General features: G+C 40.6%; 1 protein-coding gene across 1 annotated transcript in view; it reads right to left on the reverse strand.

Moving 5' to 3' along the window:
- Nucleotides 1-19,766, reverse strand: part of ANTXR1 (ANTXR cell adhesion molecule 1) — a 218,345-nt gene that overhangs the window by 115,643 nt on the left and 82,936 nt on the right. The window lies entirely within an intron of this gene.

The raw sequence follows: 19,766 nt of genomic DNA on the forward strand, positions 1-19,766 counted from the left end.
AGATACAGAGAACAGATTGTTAGTTGTCAGAGGCAGGTGGAAGACAGGGGAAATGGGCATAGCGGCCAAAAGGTACAAACTTCCAGGTATAAAGTAAGTCCCAGAGATGTAGTGCACAGCATGGTGATTATAGTTAATAATATTGTACTGCATATTTGAAAATTGTTAAAAGAGTAAATCTTAAAAGTTCTTACTACAAGAAAAAAACATAACCATGTGTGGTTATGGATATTAACTAGATTTATGATGGTGCTCATATATACAAATATTGAACCATTATGTTATACATCTGAAACTAATATAACGTTGTATGTCATTATACCTCAATTAAAAAAAGAAAAAAGTTTGTTGGCAGATATGAGAAGTGGCTAAGTCAAAACATCATTTGGCTTCAGAAGACAGAGAGCTCCTTTTAGGTGGGTGATGTGATGAGGTCACAGGGAATAGAAAACTTCAGCTGTGCTGTGTCAGAGAGGCAGGGAAGAAGCTTTCCTGGTGGGAGGAATGGCATCAGCAAAGACAAAGCAGACACGAGGTACATTCCAGGGTAGGATGTAAGTAGGATTTGACAAGATCAGTATAGGAAAAAGTTTGGTCCAAGTTCTTTCAGCAAGACTGAGGGATTTGGACATAGGTCTATTATAAACTATGATAAGAACTTTGGAGGCTTTTGGAGAATAACTTGAAGTGATGATTTTGGAAGTTTTAGCAAATGTAGCTGTGAAAGATGGATTAGATTAAGGGGAATCTGAAGGTGGAGGAGTTCTTTCTCTTATCCCAATGCATGAGCAGGAGAAACTTAAGCAGCTTTAATCTTGAACTCCTTAAAACCTTCATTGTTTCCAGATTCTGAAAGTCGGAAGCAAGGCTGAGAATTTATTATATTCAGCATATTGTAGTCATTCCTTCACGACTCAAAATTGATTGGGTGCATGCTCTGTACAAAAGATTGTGGTAGGACTTGTAGGTGATATCAAGATGAATAATATTTAATAACAAGCTGTGATTACAGATAGTTGTACTGGAAGACAGGAATCCACACGTAATAGAAGGATGCTGTGCTGCTGTTGGCACTTGTTGCGAAACCGATGTCTCTAATGACATTTGAATGACACTAAACATTTGCCTGAGTGGAGATTAGGAAGCCTTATGCACTCCATGCCTGGATATAAGATGGCAGAGCCACATGGGATGGGAGCTGGGGGACACATCTGAGTTCTAAGCGCTGAGTCTCCATGGAAGGAGGAGGAAGAGGACAGTCAACTACAGTCTCCCCCGATGTCTAGAGAGATCATCAAGTGGGGAAAGGTTACGGAAGTTATTCCGAGTCATTCATTCATTCGCTCAACAAATATTTATTGAAGGCTTACTATGAGCTAGAGACACAGGCTTTGAGAAGAGAAACAGTCTGTGCTTTCGTGAATTTTAAAGGAGTTTCAGGAGAGATAGTTATTAAACACATTCATTTTTCTTGAAGCAGTAAAAATATTACACTTATTTAATCTTAACCCTTTAGCACAAGTCTTTTTAAATTGAAATAAAGTGAATTTACAATATTATCTTAGTTTCAGGTGTACAACAGTGATTCAATATGTTCATAGATTATACTCCATTTAAAGTTATTACAAAATGATGGCTGTATTTCCCTGTGCTGTACAATAAATCCTTGTTGCTTATTTAAATACATTCATTTTTTATTAATATATTCTCTTGAATGCTTACCACACGCCAGGCATGGTACTAGGGCTGGTGGTCAACACAACAGGTGAAGCCCCTCACTTTTTTTTTTTTTTTTAATGGCTACTATTTTATTTATCTATTGGATTTAGGGCTGTGGGCAAGACTTATGCCCTGGGGACATCAGACACTGACCGAGCTAATAAGAAGCGGCCTTTCCCCCACTGTTATTCCTTGGATTTTTAGTTTAAGGATAAGGGTGCATAGTTTAATTAGCAGAACAAAATGCAGGCACTTCTAGGCCCTCTAGTCAAATGCCACTTAATGAACACTTCATTTAGAATTCTAGTAAGAATGACTAACCCTTCCTAGGTGAGGTGAACAGAGAGAATGAGGGAGCGCTTCACATAGGAAATGACACCAACACTGGGTTTTGATGGGTGAATAGGAGTTCTTAAGGGAGAGGAATAATGAGGAAAGCACAAAAAAGCAGAAAAAAGATGCTGCTAATTACACAAGTTACTATTTAATTAGACTGTGGTGAGCACAAAGAAGAATAAGCAGGGGGCTGACTCATCTGGAAGGTCAGGAAAAAATCTCTGTGAGCTGAGATCTGAAAGCCAGGTGGAAGGAACGGAATGGGAAAGAATCAGTGCCACACAGATCCTAAGGCAGGAAGGAGCCCGGATCTCTGGAGAGCTAACAGAAGGGCGACAAAGCTTTGAATTTCAGTGAGACAGTGGCTCAAAATGAGGCTAGAAAAGGCATCAGGACCAGATGACCAAGGCCTTTTAGGAATTTTTTCTAAATGTAACAGGAAGCTAGTGGAGGCTCCCTTTCATATTTAGAACAAGCACTGGCAGATTATGGAATGTTGCCGGAATAGTGAGGGTGTGTTGAGTACAATTATGAAGCTTATGAGGACAGCGGCGGAGCACACACCGCCTGAACTGGGCATTGTTATCTTCAGGGTGCTTTCCCATCCATGGTGGCGGTAATGACAGTGCCCCCTGCAGGGGCATGCTGCAGCGTAGGTGCCCTCTGAGCGCTCTGTACACATCACAGTGGAATTTAATCTTCTAGCAGTGCTATCATGGAACGATGTTAGTCCCTTCATTTTAAAGCAAGGAACAGACATAGACAGATGAAGGCACTTGCCCAGCGTCACGCAGGGGACCTCCGATCTGCACCCGGGCAGTCTGGCTGCCACCTCTTGAAAAGAGCCACGCTTGGTCTCCTCTCACTATTACCCTGTGAACCAAGGCAAGGCAGGAATCATTGGGCTCATTTTTCAAATGCAAAATGGAGTCTCAGAGGGGCCGCAGCAACCCGTGGTTGCATAGCAAGTCAGAAGCAAAGACGAGACTAGAACTGAATTCTCCAGCATCCTCTCCAGGAGCCTCTCCATTTCCGGAAAGGCTCGTATTAGAGAATAAACCGAACTTGGGACAGACATGGCTGAATACAACCTATATTTATTTTCTCTTGGCCATGATTTATCCTGCCGCACAGGCACTGGTAATACCTGGGAGCGCAGATCCCTTCCCACAGAGCCAGCCCGCAGAGCCACCAGGCCAGCCACAGAGCGACCACAGGAGGCCTCGTGACTCCAGGCTGCATCCTGCCTGGAGGAGCTGGGCGGGGCGCCTGGCGGCCACGCCCCCGGGCACAGGCTCCTGCCCCGGCTTCCCACGAACAGCTCCTCTCCTTCCCTCCATCCCAACCCGAAAGGACCGAGTGCATGAGGTGTCCTCCTCTCCCGCCTGGGAGACCACTGATTTCTGGAGCAAAGCAGAGGGGAACCTCTCTAGGAGGAGCGGGGAGACGTGGCCTCCCATCACTTCATCAGCCTCCGAGGCTGTGGGCCTGCGCTGGGGAGCTGGCATTTTCTGCTCTGAGAGAGACTGTTTGGTTTGGAGCCTGGTTTCACTTCACCACAAAAATGAGTGACTCCCCCCCACCTCCCCTTTCTCTCTAAACAAAGGAGGCTCATTTGGTTTCCATAACTCAGATCATCTGACTCCTTCCTGGAACGCCCACGGGGAAGCAGGGCACAAAGCCGTCCTCCTCAGCTGGGCCACCTTTGGCTCAGGGGCCATGCCAACCTCGACGTCCCCTCTGCCAAGGCCGGTGGCGGTATGATGTTTATGGGGCCATCATCCACCCCGGGGACGCCTGAGGGCCCAGCTCCTCGGTCCACCCGCGGCCATTTCACCCCTTAACATCCGGCAGGCAGGGAGATGGAGGCTTGGAGCTGGGAGGAAATTAGGGAGGGGCGGGGGCTGGAAACCAGACCTTAAGGGAATTTTTAGGTGATCTATAAATAGAAATTTCCTTGCCTTTTACCAGGCTATTTCAGAATTCAGTGCATACCCATGACATAGACTGATCTAGAGCATTTGTTTTACAAGAGTCTGATAATCGAACAGAGGCTTGATTTAAATCAGGATCTGGAGATCAATGAATGTCATTACGAGAAACTGACAAACGCCCCAGTCCTGGGAGCCAAGCATCCCTGAGAATGAGTACAGAGGCACAGAGCAGGGCCAGTTGACTTCAGTCAAACTGATCCAGGTTCAAATCCCAGGACCTCTTACTAGTGTGGGATGGGGCAAGTTCCTCATCTGTGAACAGTGATGGTGACATCATTGCATGAGGTTGTGTGGGGAACGAATGACAATGCGCAAAAGTACATTACTCAGCACTTAATGAACATTATTCCACATTATCCTACGCGTATCCAAGCCTTTAAAATAGACATTGAATGTGTGGTTTAAAATCAGAATAGAAAATTAAAATTTTCAGAATGTCTAATTGTTTAACTAGATTGTTCTATCCAACATCTTTTTAGGCATTAGGAATTCTGAGGAAAATGAAAAGTTTTAGTGAATCTCTGTATGTATACATATGCATATATATCTACAGACACACACACACACATACATCTTTACACATACATCTATATGTATCTCTATATCCATACTGATTTTGTGTAACACTATATACCCATGGTTTCATTTGACATTATTATTATTTTTTTTATAGTTTTCTCTGGATATATGCCCAGGAGTGGGATTGCTGGATCATATAGCATTATTATTATTATTTATTTACAATTTGGGAAACCAAGGCTCAGAGAAGTTGGTTAATTGAGTTAGTGTTGTACTACAAATGAAAGTCAGAGCTGGAATTCAAACCCAGGTTTTGTTGAAATGACTTGCCCATGGTCAACCCAGCTAGTTTTTTGTTTTTTTTTTACAAGTGTAACTTAAACTAGTTAGCCATTTATTTTTATTTTTTATTTTATTTTTACCACTTTAACTATTTAAAATTTTTTTATTTTTTTAATTAAAAATTTTAATTTACCTATTTGGGTAATATTTATTTATTTTCATTACTTTTTAATTTAAAATAAATAAATAATTATTTTTTTCATTGATACCTTTTATTTAACAGAGGTACTGGGGATTGAACCCATGACCTTGTGCATGCTGAGCATGCACTCTACCACTGAGCCATACCCTCCCCTCATAGTTAGATTGGTTGTAACAAACCCATGTTCTAGAACCAGACATTCAGACGTGCACATTCCCAGGTTTTGATTTTGAATCAATGTAATTCTTTAAGAAGTTTCCAGAATTCTCCCCTGCAGTTGGTGACTGTCTAATGGATCTGGGATAAAACCAGGATTAAAATTTATTAGTCAATACAAACACCAATCACAGTGAATCCTTTTATAGGGCTGATTAAATACTTGAAATATTTTTCCAAGTCTTGGCAATCCTTTCTTGATATAAATATTTACTTCTGGCCAAAAGGACAAGAAAAATAACCCTTAGTCTTATCTGAGGGAGCTTGCTGAAACCCTCCAAAAGCTGATGTAAGCTCCAAAGTAGAGTTTACATTCCTGTTGTGACAAAATAGCAGAGGTTAGGGACTGAATGAGCTCACCCTGCTTTCTCCTAATCTCGCCTGGGTCTAGGGAGCATTTCTGTGGCATCTCCGAGCCAAGTGTAACTGCTTAGCACCAAATTATCAACTAGTTTGGAAATGTGTCTCTGAAAGAAGAGAGAAGAGACAACCTAGAGTTCGACTGGATGTTTCTACCTTTTTTACTGACTTGAAAAGTAACCAGCTTTTTAACAAGTGAGACTTTTAAAATACTGTGCAAAAACCTGACATAAAATGATACTTAGCAGGACTCCAAGTTGATGAAATTCAAAGCATCTGGCTTGAGCTTTCTGGGGTCCTGGCCAGAAAGGAGGTGGCTGATGGCCCTACTGGGACTCCTGCAATGCAATTCACAAACATGGGGGTCTTATTGCAATGCTAAATGGAAACCACGGCTTAGGGTAGAAAGAAACTAACAATTTGTTAGGCTTGTACTATGTGTCCAGTCCCCGGGCTGAAAGGTTTTCATAGACGGCTTAGGTCACAAGCCTATGGATTCCTTTAAAAAGAAGACATTAAACTCTACATAAAGGGACCACACAGAGATTCTGCAAGTGGAGAGGATGGCTTCTACCTGCAAAGGCTGAACAATGGCTCTGAGGTCAGAGCAATGAGAAGTAAGAGTCATGACAGAGCGGGAGGAGATGGTAGTGCCGCAGAGGGGGGGTGGGGCCAAGTGGGGCATAATTCCCAGAACATACAAGTCCGCTGAAGTGTTGTCTCATGCCCAACTGAAGCCAGAGGGGAGACTTTCACTTGGCAGAACCAAGCTGGCCACCATCCTGTCCCCGAGACATGACCCACACCTCTCCACCCCTTTCCTGGCCTGGAGTTGTTGCAAGGTTTCTTTGGAAGCCCACCCTGGCTGGTTACTACAAGATCAGGCAATGAGCTTGGCCAGTAGGTTCCCGGGAGTTGCCTGGGCCTACACACGACCACTTCACCAGTTCCTGTGTCCAGGATATGCCTTTTGCTTTCCCTCCCTGTTCTCGGGGGCAGGTGAGAGCAGAATAGAGAACAGTGAGCACACTCAGAGCCAGGTCTCTGAGTCCCATGGCAGCTTGCCCCCACAGGCTGTGTCACCCCACCCATAACCCAGAGTGTTCACCTGTAAGATGGAATAATATTCATTTCATATTCATTTAATAAGATGATATGATTAAATGTTCAACTCATAATAAGCACTTGACCTATGTCAACTGGTAATACTAAAGTGCGGTGCTGCTGGGCTCATTGACTGAGGCACCTGCAAAAAACAAGATGTGAACGTGTGTACAAACTGAGGGGGTCTTGAAACTCATCCACTGGATTGCCGTCAGCAGGTGTGTAGGTGTGACAAGAAGAGGCTCATTAATTCAAACAAGATCTCTGGACATGGATGTGGTGCAGTGGCCCTCAAATGGGGGCGATTTTTGTCCGCCAGGAGATAATGTCAATGTTTGAGACAATTTTGGTTGTTAAACTGGGGGAAGAGAGCTATGGGATCTAGTGAGCAGAGATCAGGGGTGATGCCAAGTACCCTACAGTGCGCAGGGCATCTCTCTGCACCTCAACAGGAAATTATCTGGTCCAAATTGTCAAAAGGGCTAAGGTGAGAAATCCTGGCATCATGTCTACCATGGCTTCATACCTTCCTTGGGCCCATTGTAGAGAGTCCTACAGATATTACTAGGTGGTTTGCAGCCCCCCCCCCCCCCCCCCCCCGCCCACCCAGGGTACTGGTAAAATGTCCAGAAAAGTTCAGAGGTTTTATAAGATTATAGGTAGAGGAGGCAGAGGGCCATTGGAAGACACCAGTGGAGCTGGTCAGTTGGGGTAAAGAAGAGAGTGCTTCCTGGCAAATTCTCCCATGCAGGCTTTGATGGGTCCAGGTTTTCCTAGCGGTAGGTGGCCTATCACCTGAGCCACTTTGCTGGGCAGAGCTTTATAGCTGAAATGGGGACCCTCCAGGGGCGGGGCTTAGATGGCTCCCGAGGCTCTGAGCGGACGTGGGTAGGAAGGCTGTGGAGGTACAACATCTTTCCTGTAAATAGCAGTGGAGGACGCTGGGCTGAGAGCAGTCTTGGAGAAAAATGAAGCGGGCTATCTGAAACACTGTACACGAGGTCAAGATTACATCATAGCCCCAGAAGGAGAGGGAGGAAAAGGTGAGGGACCATGCGTGCATTCTCAGAGGAGCACAGGGCTGGGATCCAGGAGCCCTGCTGGTCTCTGGATTGTTGTTTTTGGGCTTACATACTCTCCAGTCCCACACAAGGCTGGGACCCCTGTGGTTCTGGACTTGCCAGCTTTTAGAGCTGGTCCTCAGCACAGCTAGCCTGGCTTCTCAAGATGTAAATTATTTTCTGCTTATATTTATACTGTTATTTTTATTAATTATAAAAGTGGAAGGGGAAGGTAATAGCTCAGTGGTAGAGCACATGCTTAGCATGCATAAGGTTCTGGGTTCCCCAGTACCTCCATTAAATATCAATCAATCAATCAATCAAATTACCCTCCCCTGCCAATACACTACGTAGTGGGGAGGGTATAGCTCAGTGCTAGAATGGATGCTTAGCATGCACAAGGTCCTGGGTACCTCCATTAAAAAAATAATAAAGTAAATAGATAAACCTAATTACCCACCCCCCTAAACCAAACAAAAACACTCTATATAAAGGGGTGGGTATAGCTTAGTGGTAGAAAACATGCTTAGCATGCACGAGGCCCTGGGTTCAATCCCCAGTACTGCCATTAAAAAAAAAAAAAAAAGACATAAAAATAATACAATGTTGGTGTGAGAAGTCTGAGAAATACAGAGGAATATATTTAGAAAAATGAAAATCCTTGATAATCCTAACTTCCAGGGATAAACATTGTTAATGCTTTGAGGAACACTATTTCAGAATTTTTTCTATGCATATTAGCTTTTACATGATTGGAAACATACTACACGTAACGTTGCGGTGTTTGGCACTCATCTCTATCCGAAGTTAATAGGGACAGATGTAGGTACTGCAAGAAAACTAAATGAAGGTAATGGGGCTCAGAGCTCTTGCAAAATATTTTCTCCTCTCAATAAATCTACACCAAAAAATTCTTGTCTGTTGACATAAAACTTCGAAATTATCTTCTAAGCAAAGCATCAACCTTTTAAAAATTCATAAGCTTGAGGTCAGCAAAGTGGTGCTCTTGAGACAGCTGTAATTTGCTAAGAATAAATATATTTTTTACGGATTTGTTTTCACTTAGTTGAAGACAATTCAGGATTCACGCACAAGGTATGTGTCTCCAGACACACAGACTCTTTTAGCTGTACACAATTAAGTTTGGAAGGTTTTACCTTTGGAATTGTGATCGAGGGGAAAGTCTACTAAAGTAGCTAAAGAATTCCACATGATCACGGCCATGAACTGTGGCAAATGCTGACTGCGCTTAAAGAACACAAACCTATATGGAAACTCAGGACAGAGGTGGGGAGGAGACCTCGGGTACATACTTGAGTAACTGTGGATGCAGATTAGGGGCCAGAGCTTAACTGCAAGAAGGAGAGATATCTCAGTAGCTCACTTTCTTCCTTTTCCTCAGTAGCAGCTAACTTTTCCTCTAAATGAATGTTGAGCAAATATTTAAAGAATGTCAGTTTGAAGGGGGCATAGATTATTGGCCTGCCTGGGGGTCCAGTGGGCCTGGTCCATCTCTGTGTTAACCACTTTTTCTCCCATCATCCCACTGAAGTGACAAAGGAGCAGTATTACATGGGGAAAAGCACCGTCTACTGAAGTCCAGCCGTCTGTACAGAAGAGAAGAGGTGCCAGCTTCTCCTATCAGGACAACAGGGCTGGGGTAACAGCAGTTTCAGGGAAGTTCACAATCAAATCTCTCCTCCAACCATGCCTCAAAGAAGCCCACTGTATGCCAGAGTCCACAGGCAGCTTATCAGTTTTATTTGGAGGCAACTGCGTACTTGGTAGAACAGGGTCAATGTCAAGGTTGACTGTCTACCAGGAGCTGCTGCAGATAACTTTGGACCAACTTTGGAAGAACCTCATTTGCCTTCAAATGAAAATCTTCACCACTTAGTTACGTCTGGTGGCAGCTTCGCTTCGATCCCCACCCCGTTCCACATTACTGGGGCTTCTGTCTGACCAAACAAAACTGCAGTAAATTTCCACTTATCTCTATTTTTGTCTGGATCTGAAAGATAGAAACCTGGACTAACACAGCCTTGGCAGGAGCCCCTTCAGAAACAGGAGGGAGAAATCCAACCCCCCTCTGAAAGCCGGGGCAAAGGGGAAACAGATACACAAAAAGCCCCTTAAGTTCAAGAAAGAGGGGCCACCTGGGGAACCAGAAGAGGTGCCTTACGTGTGATTACACAGTCAGCTGCACACACTGACATTCTAAAGCCTGCATTCTTCCTTCCCTGGTCCTGGGCATTTTTTTCTTGAACCAGTGTTCAAGGCTTGGCTCTCTAACGTGCTCTGTGACATTGGGCAAGTAGCTAAATCTCTCCGAGCTGAGGTTTCCTGTCTATAAAATGAAGGGGAGCAGCAGGAATCAGTGCCACCAAGTCAGACACATACTAGAGTGATGTAGGCATTCGGGGTCAGGGGACCCGGAGATCTGAGGGGATCCCTATTTTGGAAGCAATGTAGAGACGTGGGCAAAAGCCTCTGGTGTAGACCACTTGGGGTCCAAACTGCCTTCATCTCTGGCCATCTGGGTGACCCTGAGCACTTTATCTCTGAGTTTCTGTCCCCCTGTCAGCAGCATGGGGTTACAAATAACTCCTTGCTCTCTGGGCTGCTATGAGGATGAAATGAGCTAGGAAGGGCACAGGGCAGGTGTCTGGCCATCAGTAGCTGCCATCACTTGGATGAAGCTCCCGGGTGATCCTGACGTGGAGCCTGATGAAGAACCACCAGATGAGATGCTCCTTTCTATCTCTTCACTCTGAGTTGCAGAAAGTGACATTCTGTCATCTTCATGTGACATCAAACCGCCAAGGATGCAACCAAATTGCACTCAGTACCTCTGACCAACAGATGCAACACTCTAACCAGTGAGAAAGGGAACAGCAGGCTTTTGTTCTGGAAGTTTCTGCTCCCCTCTCTCTGCCCTCCTCCTCATCTGAACACCGTAGGTGCAATTCAATGATATCCTTAAGGGGCCCAGAGCAGCCCTGAGGGCCAGGTGTTTTCTAAGATAAAGTACAGCTTTTGGGTAATTGGACAGATTTTTAAAAACAAACACACCAGAACGTCTACATTCGAGTGAGTGTTGTCTCTGATCCTCTTGGGAAGTAGAGCCCCTCTCTGGGACTCTTAGAACTGCTTTCGTGACTAATGTTTGGTTTGAAAAAAAAATAATCTTCAAAGGAGGCAAAGTTTTATCCTTTGAGAGTGAACAAAAAGTAAACCAGAGCCATGCCCAGGGAATCAGATTGAAGATCAAACAGGGAAATAAAATTTTGCTTCAAAAAAGAAATGTGCCTATAAAACCAGGAAACAGATTTCTCACGTGGCTTTTCAACTGAATTTTAGTAAGTTTGTTAAGAATCACTTGCTTTTGTTTATAGTCCTTCCTCATGTTTCCACCCACCACCACGATGGTCTAGCATATTTTTCATTACTGTATTAGTAAAAATGTTTATTTTTTATTTACTGTTCGTTAAAATGGATCATTTCTCAGCTCACACCCCCGTATCTCCTTTTTAGTCTAATCTCTCTGCAAATGGATTTCCAATTGAAAGTGGATCTTTTCTTGGCAAGATACACTGAATACTGGAGTAGGAAAAAGTGTGGCCAGCATAAATAGAATTTGTGTGAAGATTTCTAAGATATTTTCTTGGCCAGGAGTGAGCTCAGCCTGGTGATTGGAGGACCAACAAAATGCTAAACTTAAGATGCATGCTAGGCCTAAATAACTCACAAGAACTTTAAAATTAAAATGGAAATAACTGTTGTGGGTTTTTTTCCTTATTACATAAAGGACATATGATTGTAGAAAACCTTGGTAACAGAAAGAAGAAAGTGAAAATTAACAGTGGTCTCCTTCAGAGGTAACTACTGTTAACATTTTGACGTGTGTTTTTTAAGTCTTCCTCTTCTTACAAATGTATGTGCTTAAAACAGAAATATCATCAAGGCACTGTTTTGTAACTTATTTTTAACACAGGAAGCTGTATCGTTAACATTTTCCTAAATCAGTCATTATTCTTCTTTCTCACAATATTAATTATTTGAGGGTGAAATATACTTTATATAACAAGTTCTCCATTGTTAAGCATTTAGGTTGTTACGATTCAGATGTTTCGATTTGTTTCCTTTCTTTCCCCTCCCTCCTTCCAGCCCAAATTCCTTCCTTCTTGTTTAAGACATCTCTGGGAGAACATGAAGAGCCCTAATATTTGCATTATAGGGGTCCCAGAAAGAGAGAGACACAGAGAGAGAGAGAAAGGACCTGAGAAAATATCAGAAGATATAATAGCTGAAAATTTTTCTAACTTGGTAAAGGAAACAGTCACCCAAGTCCAGGAGGCACAGAGTCCCACACAGGATCAACCCAAAGGGGAACAGGCCAAGCACATAGTAACCAAATTCCTCCCTCCCTCCCTTCCCGCTCTGTCTCTCTGTCTCCTTTTCTTTTCGCTATTATAAGCAATATTACGATGAACGTCTTGTAGCTGAGTCTTTGTTAACATTCTCAAAAATCTCCTTTTGATGAAGTTGAAATGTAAAATTCTGGGTCAAAAATGTGTAAAAGCAGTTGATTCATTTTAAGCACTGCCCTCCAAAAGCTTCAATGGTGTTTCACCAAATAATGAATGGAAACATTCGTCCCTTTATATCTTTGCTGATACTGGGCATTGTATTTTTGTTAATCTTTGCTGTTTTGACAGAGTATTTCAATTTGCGCTTCCTTGATTACAGCGAGCCTTTTCCATGTGTTTATTTACCATTATTACAAGACAGTAAATTTCCTTTTCGTATCTTTCACCTATTGATGTGTTCACCTTTTCTACCGCTATTAAGAGTTGTCTATATATTAAGGTTATTGACCCTTTGATATCTGTCTTATAAATAATTTTGCCTGTTCTCTGTTTCCCCTGAAATTTTTTGGAGGGGGAGGAAGTTTATAGAAGAATTAAAAAATATGTACTCAAACGCTCCAAATTTTCCTTCACAGTATCTCCTTGCAGAATTATGCTTAAAAAAGTCCTTCCTTACTGGAAAATTATGTAAATCTTTCTTTTTATTTCCTTCCAGAGCTTCTATAGTTTCATGTTCACATTTAAATTTTTTCATCTGGAATTTGTTTAGCTGTAAGGTGTGAGATAAAAATCGAACTTAATTGTTTTTCCAAGTGGTTAGCCAATTGTCTCAGCACCATTTGGGAATAATCTACTCTTTCCCCACCAATGAGAAAAGTCACTTTATTTTATACTAAATTCACATAACTGTTGGCTCTGTTTATACACTTTGTTTTTCCTGTTCCAACACTCAGTTTGCCTTTTGGGGCACCAGTCATCCTTGTTTCAATTACTGCAGCTTTTTTATACATCTCAGAATTGGCGAGGGCAAGTTTCCACATTTTTCTTGGCTATTCTTAAGTGTTTATTCTTCCATATAAACTTTAGAATTATTTTGTTAGCTTCAAAAGTCCCATGGGAATTTTTGTGGGGATTGTAATAAAAGTAAATATTAATTTGCAAGCAGTTGATGTCTTTATAATTCTCAATTGCTGCTCCGCTGAATAGCAGTGATAATGGTAATAATAAATTAACACTAGCAGCCAACATTCATCGACTACTTATTGTGTGCCTGGCTCTGTTCTGAGTCCTATTTCTCACATTTAAACATCATAACGAGCCACCACAGAGGTGCTGTTCTTGCCAGACTCATTTCACAGATAGAGAAACTGAGGCTTGGAGATGTTAAGTAACTTGCCGCGGTCACACAGCTTTAAGACAGAGAAAGGGTAATTTTCCTTTGGAGGCTTGGTTCCAGCGCACATGCTATGCCATGAGTCAATACTCCTTCCCCATTTATTTACAGTTCCTTCATTTCCCTCACAAAATTGTGTAACTTTCTTCCTCTATGTCTTTACAATTTTGGTTACATTAGCTCTTACTAGATTTTATATGTTGCTGCTCTATTTTTCTTGTGATGTTTTCTAATTGGTCAGTGCTGGACTCTGGCTAAGCTATTTATTATTGTAAGGGAGGCATTTATTTTGAAATCATCCCATTTAATAACCTTCTTGTTAGTACAGTGTCTGTTGATTCTCTTTGGTTTTCCAGGATGACACGACTATCATTTTAAAGTAATGATGTCTGGCCCCCTTTCCTGTACTTGAATCTCTCATTACTTTTCTTGCATTATTGTAATACCTATGGCATTATCCAACACAGTAGTCCTTATCCATATGTGGCTATTGACATTCAGGTCAATTAAAATTTAATGAATTAAAAAATTCAGTTCCTCAGTTGCTCTAGTTACACATCAAGTCCTCAATAAGTCACATGTGGCTTGTGGCTACCACACTGGTTACCATTTTAGAATACTTTCATCATCACAGAAAGTTCTATTGAACAGTGATGCTAGAACTTTCAGATTAATGCTAAATAATAATGGTGAAATGGGCTGCCCTGCCTTTTTCTTCCTAACTGTAACGTGAGTACGTCTATTTACCATGAAATGATGTTGAGTTTTGAATTCAAATATCCATATGTATTTTTAAATTATGTTACAGAAGTCTTAACCCATCCTTAGTTTTCTAAAAGTACTTATTTTAAAAATTTGGAATGGATAATGAATTTTTATACCTCTTGGCATCAAAAAATTTTGCTATGTGAGAGGCAAATTCCCCCTCATTCTTTAAAATTGTCCTACCCATCCTGGTCCTTTTTAAATACATTGCTGGATTTTGTTTACCAATATTTTATTTATATGTTTGTCATGAAAGAAATTGATTTCAAATCAATTTTCAAATTCTCTCTACTTCTAGTGTCTTGTCCAGGTTCTAAAAAAAAATCAAGATTATATAATTTCCATAAAATAAATTAAAACGCTTTTTCTCTATTTCTTTTCTGAGGAAAAGTATGTATCAGATATGAGTCATCTGTCCCTCAAAGTCTGGTAAAACTTAGGTGAAAAAAAGTCTGGTTCTGATGTTTCGGTTGAAGGGTAGGATTTCTTCCCATCTCTCTTCTAGCTCATGCATTACATCTTCATCTGTATCTAATCACACTGCTTAGTCTATCCATTAAGTTGAATTTCACTGAATAAACTTTTTCCATTCTAAAATTTGCACTAGGTTTTTCTGCAGATATGCCTTTGTGGAATGTTCTTCCCCTCTGGTCTACTTGATTTCTTAACACATTTTGTTTCGTTTTTTAAATCTAAATGTAGTTGATGTCGAATATTATGTTAGTTTCAGGTGTGCTACATCGTGATTTGATATTTGCATACATCGTGAAACACTTACCAAGGTAAGTCTAGAAACCACCTGTCTCCATACAAAGTCATTACAACTCATTGATCACATTCCTTATGCTGTGTATTACATCCCTGTAGCTTATTTATTTTATAACTGGAGGTTTCCCCTTCACTGATTTCACCCGCAACACCCCTCCTCTCTGGCAACCATCCATTTGTTCTCTGTATCTAGGAATCTGTTTTGGTTGCTTGTTTTAATTTTTAGATTCCACATTTAAGTATGATATGGTATTTGTCTTTTTCTATCAGACTTATATTTCACTTGGCATAATACCATTAGATAATCCATGTTGTCAGAGATGGCACGATTTCATTTTTTTTACGGCTGAGAATTATTCATATATATGTATTTATATGTCACACGTTCTTTATTCCATTGTCTATGGATGGTCACTTAAGTTGCTTCCACAGCTTGGCTATCGTAAATAATGCTGCAGTGAACATTGGTGTACATATCTTTTCAAATTAGTGTTTTGTTTTCTTGAGATAAATACACAGAAGTGAAATTGCTAGATCATATAGCAGTTCTATTTTTAATTTTTTGAGGAACATCCATACTGTTTTCCATAGCGGCTGCACCAATTTACATTCCCACCAACAGTGCACGAAGGATCGCTTTTCTCCACATTCTTGCCAACGCTTTGTAATCCCTTGATGATACCATTCTGACAGGTGTGAGGTGGTATCGGATTGTGGTTTTGATTTGCATTTCTCTGATGATTAGTGATGTTTGGCATCTTTTCATATGCCTGTTGGCCACCTGTATGTCTTCTCTGATTATGATGTTGGCTGTGGGTGTGTCATACATGGCCTTTATTATGTTGACATATGTTCCCTCTATGCTCACTTTCTGGAGAGTTTTTTTATTGTAAATGGATGTTGAATTTTATCGAAAGCTTTTTCTACAACTATTGAGATGATCATATGGTTTTTATTCTTCAGTTTGTTAATGTGGTGTATTATGGCAACTGATTTGTGTATACTAAACTATCCTCGTGTTCCTGGCATAAATCCTACTTGACTATGGTGTATGATCCTTTTAATGTAGTGTTGAATTCAGCTTGCTAATATTTTGTTGAGGATTTTTGCATTTATGTTCCTTTAGTTTTTAATTTCACAAAAGCCTTCATATAATTGAAAATATTTTCTTGAAGAAATCCATCAGTGATATTGACTTGTAATTTTCTTTTTTTGTTGTATCTTTGGTTTTGGTACTAGGGTGATGTTGGCCTTGTAGAATGACTTCAGAAGTATTTCTTCCTCTTCAATTTTTTTGGAATAGTTTGAGAAGAATAGATGTTAACTCTTCTTTGGTAGAATTCCTCTGTGGAACTGTCTGGTTTGGGACTTTTTTGTTGGAAGTTTTTTAAAGTAATGATTCAGTTTCATTACTGGTAATCAGTCTGTTCATATTTTCTATTTTTTCTTGACTCACTCTTGGGAGATTGTACACTTCTAGGAATTTGTCCACTTCTTCTAGGTTGTCCATTTTATTGGTGTATAATTGTTTGTAGTAATTTCTTACGATCCTTAGTATTTCTGTGGTGTCAGTTATAACTTCTCCTCTTTCATTTCTGATTTTATTTATTTGGGTCCTCTCTCTTCTTTTCTTGATAAGTCTGGCTAAAGGTTTATCAATTTTGTTTATCTTTTCAAAGAATCAGCTCTTAGTTTCTTTGATCTTTTTTTTTTTTAATTCTTTATTTCACTTATTTCCACTCTGATCTTTATTTCTTTCCTTCTAATAACTTTGGGCTTTGCTTGTTCCTATATTTCTAGTTCCTTTAGGTATATGGTTAGATTATTTATTTGAGATCTCTTCTTGTTTTTACACAATTTAAATGTTTCTTTTACTTTCTCTTTCAAATTGTTTTCTAGTCTTCTTGCTTGTTCTCCTGTTTCTTTCACCTGTCACCATGTGACATCATTTGGTGCTGTGAGCCCATGTTCAGAGGGGGTTATTGGCTTCAGCAGTGCTGTAGGTTTCACCGGAGGCATACTGCCTCAGCCAGGGGCACAGGGAACAGGATGGCCAGGGACACATGAGGGGGTTACTTTCCTGACTTGGTGCTTCTGTATTACGTAGTTAGTAAAAAATCTAATCCTTTATTCTCCTGCCCACTTCCTTGAATCACTGAGCAGCTTTTCCAGTCTCCATTTAATGTGTGGAACAGCCCTCTGGAGCCTGACTTCTACGGGGGACTCAGCTTTTGCCTGCTTGCCTTGTTGGTGTCCTGTATCTACATCACTGTTAGGATCGCAGCCTGCAGACCCCCGGGCCTGGAGCCCCCACAGCTTTGCTTACTGCTTAGATTTTGCATTCCCTTTTTGTTTCCTGTACCTGGGGCTTTCCTTCTCATTCCTTTGAGCCAGGCCACATATTACAATTTTTAAAATCATATTTTATGCAGAATTTTGGATCCATTATATTGACCATAAGTCCAAGAATTATTTTAGGTTTCTAAGTGATTGATTTGTTTATTTTATTTTTAAGCAATGGCAAGGAAAGCAGGAGAGAACTACATGTTGGCATCTGCTTTTTGTTTTCTGCTTATATTTATAATCTAAGAATATATTTAAACAATTTCTACATTTTTGGCATTAATATGTTGGTGTTTTCTTTGTGTCTTAGTGCAATAAATGTTTAAGGGTATTCATAGTCACTTAAAAAAGGTATATGTATCTGCTCTATAGCTTTAATTTTTTTATTATTCATCCAAAGACTTGGAAAGTCATGTTACTGTATCCCATTATAAATGCAAATTTTCAATACGTTCTTTTTTGTTTAGCAGTTTTTCTTTATATAATCTGCTACAAATAATACATTATTTATTGAAGACTCCAAGGCCTGAATCATGTTTCAAGTGGCTGGAGCCACAACAGCCTCAACCTCATCACTGAGCCTTCAGTTAGTCTTTTTCTGATTAATAATGGCACTTCTCTTTTTTGTCATAAAATGTAATGCTGCATTTGGGGAAAAAAATCTTGAAAGAGGAAATATATACTATAAAAATGAAAATAGATAACGCTTTAAAACTTGGATATAGTGGTGAAAAAGGAGAATAGGAAAAGTAAAAGAGTCCACATTTATTTTATTTAACAGGGACAACTCAGTGGAGACACATTCATAAGATCGATAGAGAAATGCAGATTTTAAAATGTTGCATTTTAAAATTGGTCTCTTCTGTCCTCCATAGTTTCTTGTTTGTATCATTTACTTAATGAAAATGAACAGATGAACTAATAAATGAAGGACAAGTGTTTTTTTTCCCCCCCAAATTCTAATATTTCCCCTTTAGTTAGGATATTTTAAATAACCATTTGTCTGAGTTCAGGAGTGTTGCCTGCAGCCTATAATAAGGCTTAGTCACTGCCTTCCTCTTCTCCGATCTGTCAGCCCTTGTGCTGGCAGCACAGTTAGGTCCGTGGTTTAAGCTGAATCCCTACTCCTTTGTTTATTTATTTATTTTGAATATGAATCAGGTGGAGCTCCTGTGCAGGTGTCTGCAAGTTTATATCAGGAAAGGAAGAGAAGCTAGTTTCCCAAGAAATAAAATTTCATGGAGAAGTTGGAAAACATGCCTTCAAAATGTCACTCTATGAATCCACGGCACATTTGCATTTCTTGTTATCTTACTATAGGATGTCTGCATAACCTTTCAAGAAACTGGCAACACTCCACCCCAAGTCCACTGATAATTCAGAGAGGGGCTGGGTCTGAAGGCTTGCTTGTCTGGGAGACCTTCTTCAGAAGGTGTCGATGTTTTTGGGTTTAACCCTCAGGAGTTTCTGCTTTTAGACTTGAGATTTTGGTTAAGGAGAGAGAAAGGGAAGGCAGACTTAGGCGACATCACACATGAAAAGGGGGAAAAAAAGGAGAACTCTGTAGAGGGCGCACGTCCAACTTTCGCACTGTGACTGCTTGGGGATATTTCAAAATGTTTTCAAATGGCATGTACTTTTTGGATACGTGAGGGCATTTCCAAGTATCAAGAAAAAAATAACTGAATATTTCAAATGTTTGGAATTACTCCCAATTCAAGAAATCCAGATGTTTGTAATGAAGCCATTGCGTATCTCTGTTTAAATATTCAAGTGGGTTTTAAGATGATACAGAGGGAAAAAGGCATACTCCTCAATTCTTCCTTTCGAAAAATAGGGTAGTATGTACTCCACAAGGCTATCAGGAGGACAAAACTTGTGGAAATGGTCAGTCAATAGACCTGAGTACCCTCTCCATCCTCCTTGCCCTTTCTGCCTCTCAGGGCTGTTGTGGGAAAAAGATGGGAGGTATTTAAAGTGACATGGCACTATAGAAAATGCAATATATTATTATTGTTTATTGCTGCACATACTGAACCAATAATTATGTGTGTGATGGATACCAGATGTAAATAATAACCAGGGCTCCTGGCCATCTGTCTTCCCATAATCCGTCTTCCCCATCTTTCCTGGACAGCTAGCTGAATCACACGTCTTTAAATTAGGAACTTGCCTGCTACAAACGTCCTGTGAAAGTGCCAATGTTATGAGAATTCATTTTTCCCATGAGATGCACCAAGTTTTACTTCCATTGTCTTGTATTTCAGGTCAAGACGACAGTATTCCCCATGATGAGGGGTTTTTTGGCTGCTCCAAGCTAGAATCATCCAGATT

The sequence above is a fragment of the Camelus dromedarius genome, chromosome 15 (assembly GCF_036321535.1).
Source record: "Camelus dromedarius isolate mCamDro1 chromosome 15, mCamDro1.pat, whole genome shotgun sequence".
Classification (NCBI taxonomy): domain Eukaryota; kingdom Metazoa; phylum Chordata; class Mammalia; order Artiodactyla; family Camelidae; genus Camelus; species Camelus dromedarius.